This window comes from Gossypium hirsutum, chromosome D12 (genome assembly GCF_007990345.1).
Source record: "Gossypium hirsutum isolate 1008001.06 chromosome D12, Gossypium_hirsutum_v2.1, whole genome shotgun sequence".
Classification (NCBI taxonomy): domain Eukaryota; kingdom Viridiplantae; phylum Streptophyta; class Magnoliopsida; order Malvales; family Malvaceae; genus Gossypium; species Gossypium hirsutum.
Window position 1 is genome coordinate 21,896,800 of NC_053448.1, and position 11,470 is coordinate 21,908,269.

Consider the following 11,470-nt stretch of genomic DNA (forward strand, 5'->3'; position numbering starts at 1 on the left):
TGGAACCAAACTCAGATCTTTAGTGCTAATTCCACGATGACTATCAGCGCTTTCCATTACTTTGAATTTTTCTTCCAGCCATTTATACCTATCTTCTAGCTGTTTTGGCAATTTTGCCTTTGCTTTCTCCTTTTCCGTCACTTCATCAAAATCGGGGATAATAGGATTAGTTGGGTTATCTCCTGGGTTTGAACCTGATCCAGCTTGAAAGTTCATTGGCATCGAAGCACCAGCCTGAAATTGTTGAGGCTTAATTGTGACAGATGGTCCTTGCGGGTACATCTCAGCTTGGATCTGTGCATTTGGTGGAGTAAAACCTGGAGGATAGAGCGGTTCCTCCTTCCTAGGATTGGCCATAGGGCCCTTTCCCTTATCTACTCCTCCAGCTAATAATTGAGTCAACTGAGCCATCATGTTTCTTTGAGATTCTAGCATTTTTTTTACATCATGTCTTGTTGAATCTAGCTAGCTGCTCTTGCATTTGCGTTTGTAATTGATCTTGCATCTCCTTTTGAAGTTATTCAAGTCTTTCTAATCTTTGGTCCATATCTCTTGATTTTGCTCGGGTACCGTAACGATGTTTGGTTGGTAAGTTTTTGTTGGTTTCCAGATTGACTGAAATGATTTTAACCATTTAGGATCTTTTGGTGGATTTTAATGCATATGATGTAATGTAATGCAAATGCATGAAATGAATGCAAAAAGAGACGTTGATTCTGATTCAATTTTGTTAGAATAACTTTACTAGAAAATAAATCTCTTTTCATAAAGCAGATATATATACGGCTTTACCCTCATACTCTAGGCGAAGACATCGATCCTTTCCTTCATCCGGATGTTAAGATGAACCACGCAAATTTTCCAATGGATGCCTCTACTAGCTCATTTTTGCTTGATCCGGGCCGCGACTCATTGCTCACTTATCCTCGTGATGCTCGTTAGCTTCTTAAAAAAGGTCGGGATGTTGACAAATCTCGAATAATCTTTGTCAACTTGAATCTTCAGGCAATGAAGCAAAGTCGTGTACTCCTCTATTAGACTATCACCCTTCTCTCATTGTGTTTTCTCGAAACATATTCGGACAGTCGTATTATCTTCTACTTTATCAAGAAATCCATTTTCCATGACAAACTCTCTATTTAGCAACTAAACGTGAATCAACACCTCTTTTCTATGATGAAAATGCAATGCAATCATAAACAGAAGAAAACAAAACAGGTTAGTACCAAGCAAAAGCAACCAAGAAAAAAATGAAAATAAATAGAGCACCTATTCGGGTGACCATTAGGGGTTCGGCATGGTTCTACCTAGGGTAGGCTCTTAGGGCTTATTATATGCGGTTTGGTTTTAAAGTAAAGGTACCTGAACCAGCAGATTCCTCGATCCTCACCCTTTATAGGCTCATACGGATTGAGTTTAGTTCAGGGGAATACATTTCCCTATTACTATACAGAGATGAAAATCTCACGAAAGCATACGTACAGATGTATCCCGAATGTAGTCCACTATCCTATACGGAGGTGAAGATCTCACGAAGGAATAGTTTCTCACTCCCACTTAAAAGGGTATAATCGAGCGATCATGCAATGCAATGTGCAAAAGTATACTAAGAGTCTCGAACCAAAAACAAGACATATCCAAATGATGAAAACCACAAAAATAAAATGCAATGAAAGGATCGTAAATTTAAACCAAATTATCAATTTTCGACAAAAAGACAGAAAATAATCAATTTGCGGCTTGACTCTCTTATTTTGTCCCCAGTGAAGTCACCAAGCTGTTGAAACAATTTTTTTTTAAAACAAAATTGTGTCGAATTTTATTTTGAAAATGAAAATAAGAAAAGGGGAGTCGCCATCGATATTTTTTTAGGTGGGATCGGATCACCTTGCAATTCAATCGTTTTAATAAAACGTTTTGATTTTACTAAAACAATGATTTTGGTCCACGGAATTCAAGAAAAACGGGTTTGGGAGTCGATTACATGTGAGGAAGGATTAGCACCCTCGTCATGCCCAAAATTGGAACCTAATTGATTAATTAATGTCTTAATGTCGAAAAGTTGAAAATTCGAAAATAATTTTTAAAAAATATGACCCTCTTGTTAAAATTACTTAAAAATTTAAAGAAGGGTGTATTTCACGATAATCGAGAAAAAGAATTATATCTCGTGAGTTAGGACACAATATCTTAAATCTTGAAACGAGAATAAACACCGAAAATTTATTTTTATTTTTTGAAATTTTGATCATCTAAGTTTTAGAGAAGAAATCATATCCTGTAAGTTGGGTCACGATCCTTTTTTATTCCCGAGATAAAAAATATTTTTTGAAAATAGTTCGTATATTCAGATTTATTAGAAAAATCGAGACCCCATAAATTAGGGAACGATCTCTCGAATTTTAAAAATACTAAATATTGCTTTTTTTAAAAAAAAATCATGCACTTGGGTCGAAATTAATGAAATATTTAAATGTTACACAAAATAAATATGAAACCAATGAATGACTATAATACGAGCGAAAACAAATCATAGCATATAACATACATTACTTTAACACTAACATTAATCAAAAGCAATAAAGTCAACAATAATAATGAGTAATAATAGTAGTAACACTAAAAACATACATAACAAGACAATATTGAAATTTTTTTAAAAAATAATAAGTAAATACACAAAATAGCATTGAAGAGATTAATCTAGGATATATATATATAAAATATTATAAAATGGGTAAAATTTGAGTTATAGTAAGATAATAATAAGAAAATAGTTTAAAGTTTTGAAATTACATAAAAAAATAAATAAAAAATAAAAATAAAATAAGTGCATTTAAAGTGTTTAAATAAGTAAATAAAAAATATAATGGAAATAATAACGTAAAAACTAATTGATTTAATGATATAGTTATGATAATAATAAATATATAAATAATAAAGGTAAAATAATAACATAATAATATTAAATTAATTAATTTAATAATAAAATAGCCAAAATAACAGAAAAGGACTAAATTAAGCTTAAAAAAATTTGGGGCAAATCAGAAGTAAATGAAAAAAGGATGACCCTTCTGAACGTGGGAATAACAAGGAGGGACTAAAAGGGTAATTTTCCCTTCCTCCAAAACGCATCGTTTCATTCGGGATTAAAATGCGATGAAACAAAATTAACAGACTTAATTTAAATAAATAAAAATAAATAAAAAGGATCTAATTAAAACAAGTATAAAAAGTGGAGGGACCAGGGTTATAAATAACCCATTTAACAAAAACACGCGAATCCCCCATGGAGTGGGTCAGGTCGCGCGCGGGTAGCGTTATACGGCATCACTTTGAGGCCACTGAAACAGGCCCTAAACAACGCCGTTTCACACCCTTTATAAAAAACAACATAATTTTTTTAAAAGACATTCTGTTATTTAAAAAAAAAACAAATCAACCCTATTTTTCTCTGCTAGGGTTTCGAACCCTGTCTTAGCTGTTGCCATTTCACCGTGCATTTGCCACGGTTCCACTGTAAATGGTGGTCGGAGGTGCGCCACGTTGGGCTTTTTTGCCTTTTTTGATTGGATCCGAAGGCGAAGGTAAGCCCCGCTTTTCTTCTTTTTTTCTATGTTCTTTTCTAAAAAATAAATCGAAACAAAGAAAAAAACGAAAAAATCATCCACTACCTTAAATCCCTATTTTTTTATTTTTTTCTGAATGTTGGTACCGACTGCTTGTTATTTTTTTTGATTGATTTGTAAAATAAAGTCCCTACCGAATACAAAAATTGGCCTTTTTATAGCCCAAAATCCTCTTTTTCTTTTCTTTTTTTTACATTGCTTTTTTCTTTTAGATTCTTCTAGCATTTTGCAGGTACAAAGTTGTACGGTGGTGATGTGGATGCACACGTGGCAGTGCGGCGCGCTTGGCTGCCATTGGGGCGTGCGGCGGTTGAGGCTTGGTTGCTGCTTACGGTTTTTCTTTGTGTTTTTTTCTTTGCAAATGGGTTTGGCTCTAAGTTGTAATTGGGCTATTTGGGCTGTATTGGACTGTTATTTATTGGACTTTTATTTTTTTTGGTTTATTTAATTGGGCCAGGGTAAATTGGGCCTATTACAACATTCATTCACATACATTCCCATGCGAATAACTACAAGAATGTAACATCTTTTCAAATATTAATCAAATAAGATGAAGAGAGAGATTCGGTCTCGTTTTACACAATAAACATAGCACAACCTGACTTTTGATACCAATTGTTGGAAAAATATTCGGTTTGAAAATGATATTCTTGCACAGCAGAAGACCACATGCTTTTCTTTTTTGTTTTCTTTTGATTTATTAATTAATTTAGTATTTTAACTTTTAAAAACAACTAAAATTTCATAATTAAAACCCACTAACTGTCCACCATAATCTAAATAGGTCTAATTACTATATAAATATCTTAATTCATGATTTTATATCAATTTAATACAAATAAGCCCATAGTGCTTAACTCTTGTAGCTTTTACGATTTCGTCCTTTTTACTTAATTAAGCAACCAAAAAAGCAAAATTTTTAAACCAAACTTTATTACGACACTTTAATAGACTTATAAATATTAAATAAATGATATAATACTAACTCATTGATCGAAATCGTGGTCCCGAAACCACTATTTTTTATACCACTGGAAACGAGTTGTTGTAGATAGGTAACAAAATAAAATTGTCAGCTAATGTCTCTATTGTTCTATTTTTATAAAATAAATGAAAAAAAAATTATACAGTTTTTCATCATAAGGCATTCCTTGTATCTTCGACCATCATCGCTTCATCTTCTCCTCATCTTGGAATCCTGTTTGAAAAAATTACATTTATGTCCTACGTCTGTTTCTAGCTCACAAGAATTCAAAAAATAAAAAATAATCCTATACGGAGATGATAATATACAGTCTATTTCCTAAGAACCACAACCTTGGCAAAAAAAATAATTATTATATAACAAATATATAATATTGCATTCATTCACATACATTCCCTTAAACATGCAAATAACTACAAGGATGTCACATCTTATCAAATATTAATCAAATAAAATGAAGAGAGAGATTCGGTCTCATTTTACACCATAAACATAGCACAACGTAACTCTTGATACCAATTGCTGGAAAAATATCCAGTTTGAAAACAGTATTCTTGCATAGGAGATGACCACATGCTTTTCTTTTTTGTTTTCTTTTGATTTATTAATTGATTTACTGTTTTAACCTTTAAAAATAACTAAAATTTCATAATTAAAACCCACTAACGGTCCACCATAATCTAAATAGGTCTAATTACTATATAAATCCCTTAATTCATGATTTTATATCTATTTAATACAAATAAACCTGTAGTGCTTAACTTTAGCAGCTTTTATGATTTAGTCCTTTTTACTTAATTAAGCAACCAAACATCAAAATTTTTAAACCAAACTTTTTTACGACACTATAATAGACTCATAAATATTAAATAAATAGCATAATACTGACTCATTGATTGAAATCATGGTCCTAAAACCACTGTTTTTGATACCACTAAAAACGAGTTGTTACAAATGGGTAACAAAATAAAATTATCAGCCAATGTCTCTATCATTCTATTTTTAGAAAATAAATGAAAAATAAAAAATTACATAGTTTTTCATTATAAGACATTCCTTTTCTTTGTGTCTTCGACCGCCATCGCTCTATCTTCTCCTCATCATGGACTCCTTTTTGGAAAAATTACATTTATATCCTATGTCCGTTTCTAGCTCAGAAGAATTCCAAAAATAAAAAATAATTCTATGTGGAGATGATAGTATACAATTTATTTCCTAAGAACCACAACCTTGGCAAAAAATTAATTATTATATAACAAATATATAATATTGCATTCATTCACATACATTCCCTTAAACATGCAAATAACTACAAGAATGTCACATCTTATTAAATATTAATCAAACAAGATGAAGAGAAAGATTCGGTCTCGTTTTACATCATAAACATAGCACAACCTGACTCTTGATACCAATTGTTGGAAAGATATTTGATTTGAAAATGGTATTCTTGCACAGTAGATGACCACATGCTTTTTTTTTTGTTTTGATTCATCAATTAATTTACTATTTTAACCTTTAAGAACAATTAAAATTTCATAATTAAAAGGCATAACTGTCCACCATAATCTAAATAGTTCTAATTACTATATAAATCCCTTAATTCATCATTTTATATCTATTTAATACAAATAAACCAATAGTGCTTAAGTTTTGCAGCATTTACGATTTAGTTCTTTTTACTTAATTAAGCAAACAGACATCAAAATATTAATTACTGACTAATAAATATTAAATAAATAATATAATACTGACTCACTGATTGAAATCGTTGTCCGAAATCATTATTTTTTATACCACTGAAAACGAGTTGTTATAGATAGGTAATAAAATAAAATTGTTAGCCAAATTTTCTATGGTTCTATTTCTAAAAAATAAATGAAAAAAAAAACATAGTTTTTCATCACAAGGCATTCCTTGTGTTTTCAACCGTCATCCCTCCATCTTCTCCTCGTCATGGATTATTTTTTGGAAAAATTACATTTATTTCCTATGTTTATTTCTGATGCAAAAGAATTCTAAAAATTATCCTACATGGAGATGATAGTCTACGGTCTATTTCCTAAGAACCACAAACCGATCTATATCCCTAATTAAATTTAAAATCTGCGTAAAACCCAAATTAAAAAAAAAGGCCTATAGACCATATTTTTCCCACCAACCCAAAATGAATAATATTAGTTAGTGACAACACTTTCTAATAATTTTTTTTAATTTTTTTGAAATAATTTTTACGTTTTAAAAAAATTACAATTTTTTAATATTTTTTGCATATTATTCATGTTTTAGTATTTTTTCATTTTTTTAGTTTTTCCAACTTTTTAATATTTTTTAAAGAAGTACGTGGTTTTGGCAATTTGGGAAAATTTAACTCTAAGGAAGGAGAAGTTTAAATTAATGGTAAATTTTAACGATTAAGTTTGGGTTCAAAAAATAATGTCATAGAGGACTCTCTTTCAGCTCCAACGTCGACAGAAGATGTCCCACGTACTTGGAGGAAATTTAAGCAAACTCGTACGGTTTCTTATGATTAGGAGGATTTGGTTGAGGCTTGTGAAGAAGGGATGGTTGACGGTTAGAGTAGTCCCCAATCTCAAAATGCATCGTATAGAGATAATTTGGTTGGGGTTAATCCATCCCAACAATAGACTTGGCAAGATTGGGATGTTGATGGTGTTGATGGTGATGTTTGTTTTGATGATGTCGTTTCAGACTCAGAGGAAGCAGTTGTTTCTGGTGCTCGTGTGATCTTTTTGATGGAGGAAAAATAGGATATGTGCAAGGCTTGGTGCATTACCTTGAAAGTAATAATCTTGGGGAAAATCTAGGGATTCAAAGCTCTCTCTTCCAAAGTGCAAAAATTTTGGCGTTTGGAGGGGGAATTACAATATCATTAATTTGGGTAATGACTATTTCTTTTTCAAGTTTCAATTGAAATTAGATTATAATTGTGTCTTGGAAGGAGGTCTTTAGATCATTGGTGGACACTACTTTATTGTTTGTCAGTGGTTTCTGAATTTTCAGCCAAGTTGTGATAAGATTGAGTCTCTTGTTGCTTGGGTTCATTTTTTTGAAGTTACCTCTAGAATATTACACAGTTATGGCAATTCAGAGGATTACTTTTTGTGTGGGGAGGGTAATTCGCATTGATCGGAATATGGAAGATGTTTGAAGAGGGGGATTTGCAAGGGTTTATATTGCTTTGGATTTAACCAAACCATTGTGTTCCTCTATTACTCTTGGCAAGGTTTCTCAACAAGTTGAATATGAGGGGCTACAATTGATTTGTTTTCAGTGTGGTAAGTTTGGTCATAGGAAAGATCGAGTTTCAAATGGCAAGTCTTCGATTGGAAGTGAGTTTCGGCATGACATGGGGAGATTCTCTACCTTGAGTCATGTGGTTGATGATTCTAGTAATAATGATAAGACTAAATTTGGGGCTACGTTAAAGGATTTTTATTAAGCAGAATAAAAGTGGTTTTAAGGCTGGGATGAAAAAAGACTGGAAACCGAGGAAAGAGGGGGGCATTATAATTAACCCTAGAAAACAAGAGGGTCAACTAAAGAAACAAGGTGTGAAGTTGACTGGTAAGTTTAAGGATGTTGTGTTTGATTCAACTCCTTTGACAAGCCTTTCTCTAGGCTTTCATTTTAAAGCGACCTCTTCCAACCAGATTGTTCTAGACCTAGCACGTTTAGACTCTTTAATTGGGCCACCATTTGGTGTTAATATCATTGATAAGACTCCTTCAAATCCTATAGTCAATTTAAATCATGTTCCTTCTCCTTTGAAGGATGTTGGTAAACAAGCCTCGTTTATTGTATCGAAGGATATGGCTACTGTAACATCCCAAAATAGGGCCTAGGAGTTTTAGGGGTATTTTAGGAATTTTAGCCTTCGAATGTTCGAAATTCTGTGACATGACATATCGGTCATGTTTTCAATTATGGTTTTAGAAAATTAAATCAGTTTTCTGATAAATGAGTTTTAAATGACTTTAATTTAGAATATAGGATTGATTTATAAAAGAGTCAAAATTGTGGGTCTTTATGAAGCAATTAAACCAAATTTTAAAAACCAATCTATTTCTTCCTTCCCACCTACAATTTTTCACGTCAACTTTTCCCTAAAATTTGTGTTTATCGTCCCTTGATTCTCCCTTACTATTTCAATCAAATTTGAACTCCAATTCCTAATCCTTTTTTATATCTATCACCTTCGAACCTTAAACCTTTATAAAAGACCAAGAAAAAATACCCTAAAATACCATAGTTCCTCCATTGTTAAGGCTTTTGGGTTTTTCGAGTTTTTGATCAAATACTCAGTTTTTCATCAACTAAGGTAACGATTCATCTTCTTATTAGTTTTAAATGTTATCTAGTCTTGAAAACTAAGTTTTTAGCCATTAAATTGCATGTTTTAAATAAAAGCCAAAAATTAGGTCTTTAATAGTGGATTTCAGGATTTTGCATAAAAACGTGATTTCAAATTGTTTTTCAACTTGTTTTAATGTGATTAGAAGGTTTCTAAACTTACTTTGATGTTTTGTTAAAGATTTCTTGAGTTTTAACGAATTTTCATGTCGAAAAAGTCGATACTATGAATTTAGTATTTTATTATAGTTAAAAGGTTAGGAATTAGTCGTAGGTGAATTACAAGATGAATGGATATGGTTTTAGGCAAAAATATTAAGTATAGATTGAGATATTTGAATTTAAAGTTTTCCATGTTAAAGGTTTCAGTTACATGAGAACTTAGCTTAGGCTTATGCTTTGTATGCTTGTAATGAGTCATTGGCTGATTTTTGGATGTATTGTTGTGTGAATTTGTTGTATTGAAGTTTTAGACTTGATAGAACCTTCGACGAGTAGAGGTAAAGGTAAGGAAAAACTAGTTTGAGCTTTCGACTTCTCGACGAAAGTGTGATTGGTGAGTGTTTGGAATAATTGCTTATGGACATGATTTAATGTGTTATTCGGAATTTAGTGCTAGCCTAAACCCCTACTTTAAATTCCGAGTGTAAGCTTTCTCATACTTATGTTATCTTATGAATAAGGTGCTTATGTGTTTGTGAATATGTGAATTGAGATGAGATGCTATAACATGTGATATGTGGTTATGATAATTGTTGTGAAAGTGCGAATATTTACATGTTATGTATATTTTAAATGTTAGGAACATTATTTTGTTAAAGATGAAAATATGCAATGATTGTGCATGGATAATCGGTAAGTGATATGTGTTGACTTCCAATATTTTGGCATTGTGATCTTGAAACTGTTGGATATAGTTGGCTTGCCATAGGATTATGAGTACTCACCTATACGTACCATGATTTTGGGCGTTGAGGCCCTAGGACATGTTGGATGGATAATGGAATATGAGCTAAGCTCCATTCAATGGGACATGTGAGGGAAAATAATGAGAGTGTTAGCTTATTGCTTCACTTTTGGGACATGTTTGACTCTATGAGTCTATGTTTGGTGTGTTGGAGATCCGTGTATCTAATGAGTGATGATAGAGCTCACTTTTATGTTTCATAGCTCAAGTGCTAAATTATCTTAAATTAGGAATATGTGTGTATTGTGATATGTGTTTATATGGCATGTGACCATTATATAATTATTCTATAAACCTATTTTTGAATATTGCGATATATGCTTGAATGTTAGGCAATTATATGCATTATAGGTTATACGCTTAAAAGTGAATATGTTTACTATGTAAAAGAACTAACAATAATGCACGAATAAGTATATTATGACACTAAAGTTGGAACTGTTAAGGTTATGCTATATGGTTTTTCGTTAATGCTTGATGAATTGTTTGCATGGTAGTTGTTCTAGGCATTCATTGAGCTTGTTAAGCTCACTCACTCCCTTCTTTAACCATTACAGGTTAGTTGTGTGCCGTTGTGAGCTGTGGGGTTTCTGTGAGGTGATCCAAGCAAGACTTTTGCATTATTTCATAGGTGTTCTATATTTATTTACGTTTTGGGAAAAAGGAAATGTGGTAGACTCATTATAGCCTTATCGATTTCTAGAAATTATGCTGGTTTTTGGTTTAGTTTATAAGGATTACATGTTATTGTTATGCTTGGGTTCATGAAATTGAGAATGGATTGACGTTACTTGCTCGAACACGATTTTGCGATATTGACCTGTTAATTACTCTGTTGAATTATTATTTTTCAAAGTAATTTATGCATGATGTTTTTGAACTAAATTGAAATGGATTAATTGCATATGTAAACTGCATTTTTGAGGTCTAGAGTAGAGGTATCGATAATCGGGTTTTACAATCGATACTTCTGTGTTTTGAAATGTGCAAGAAGTCAGGGATGCGTTGAGGTTTTCAGGGGGTATATGGGTTCTATGGAAGTCATCTATTGGTAGTGTGGAAGTTGTTTGCCGAAGTAGACAATTTATTTCCCTTATTATTTATGATGGAAAGAAATTACAGCGGGCTCTTAGAACAGTTTATGCAAGTCCAACACCTTCGATTCATGATTTTTTTTGGAATTATCTTTAGAATTTTTTAGATTTTGACTCTCTATCTTGGCTCCTTATAGGTGGTTTTAACCTGATTTTATCTTCAGATGAGAAATAAGGTGGAGCACCTGAGTCTTTTAGGAGAATGGATAATTTTCGAGATGTAATGGTTACCAGGAAACTTATGCAGCTTGATGTTAATGGATGCAATTTCACATGGAGTAATGGTTTGTATTTTCATGATATGATTCGTAAGAAATTGGATAGGGATCTTTGCAATGTGGTGTGGCAGCAAACTTTTGAGGCTGTCGTGGTTAGAAATCTTCCTCATTCACATAGTGACCACTGCCCTATTGTTTTATCT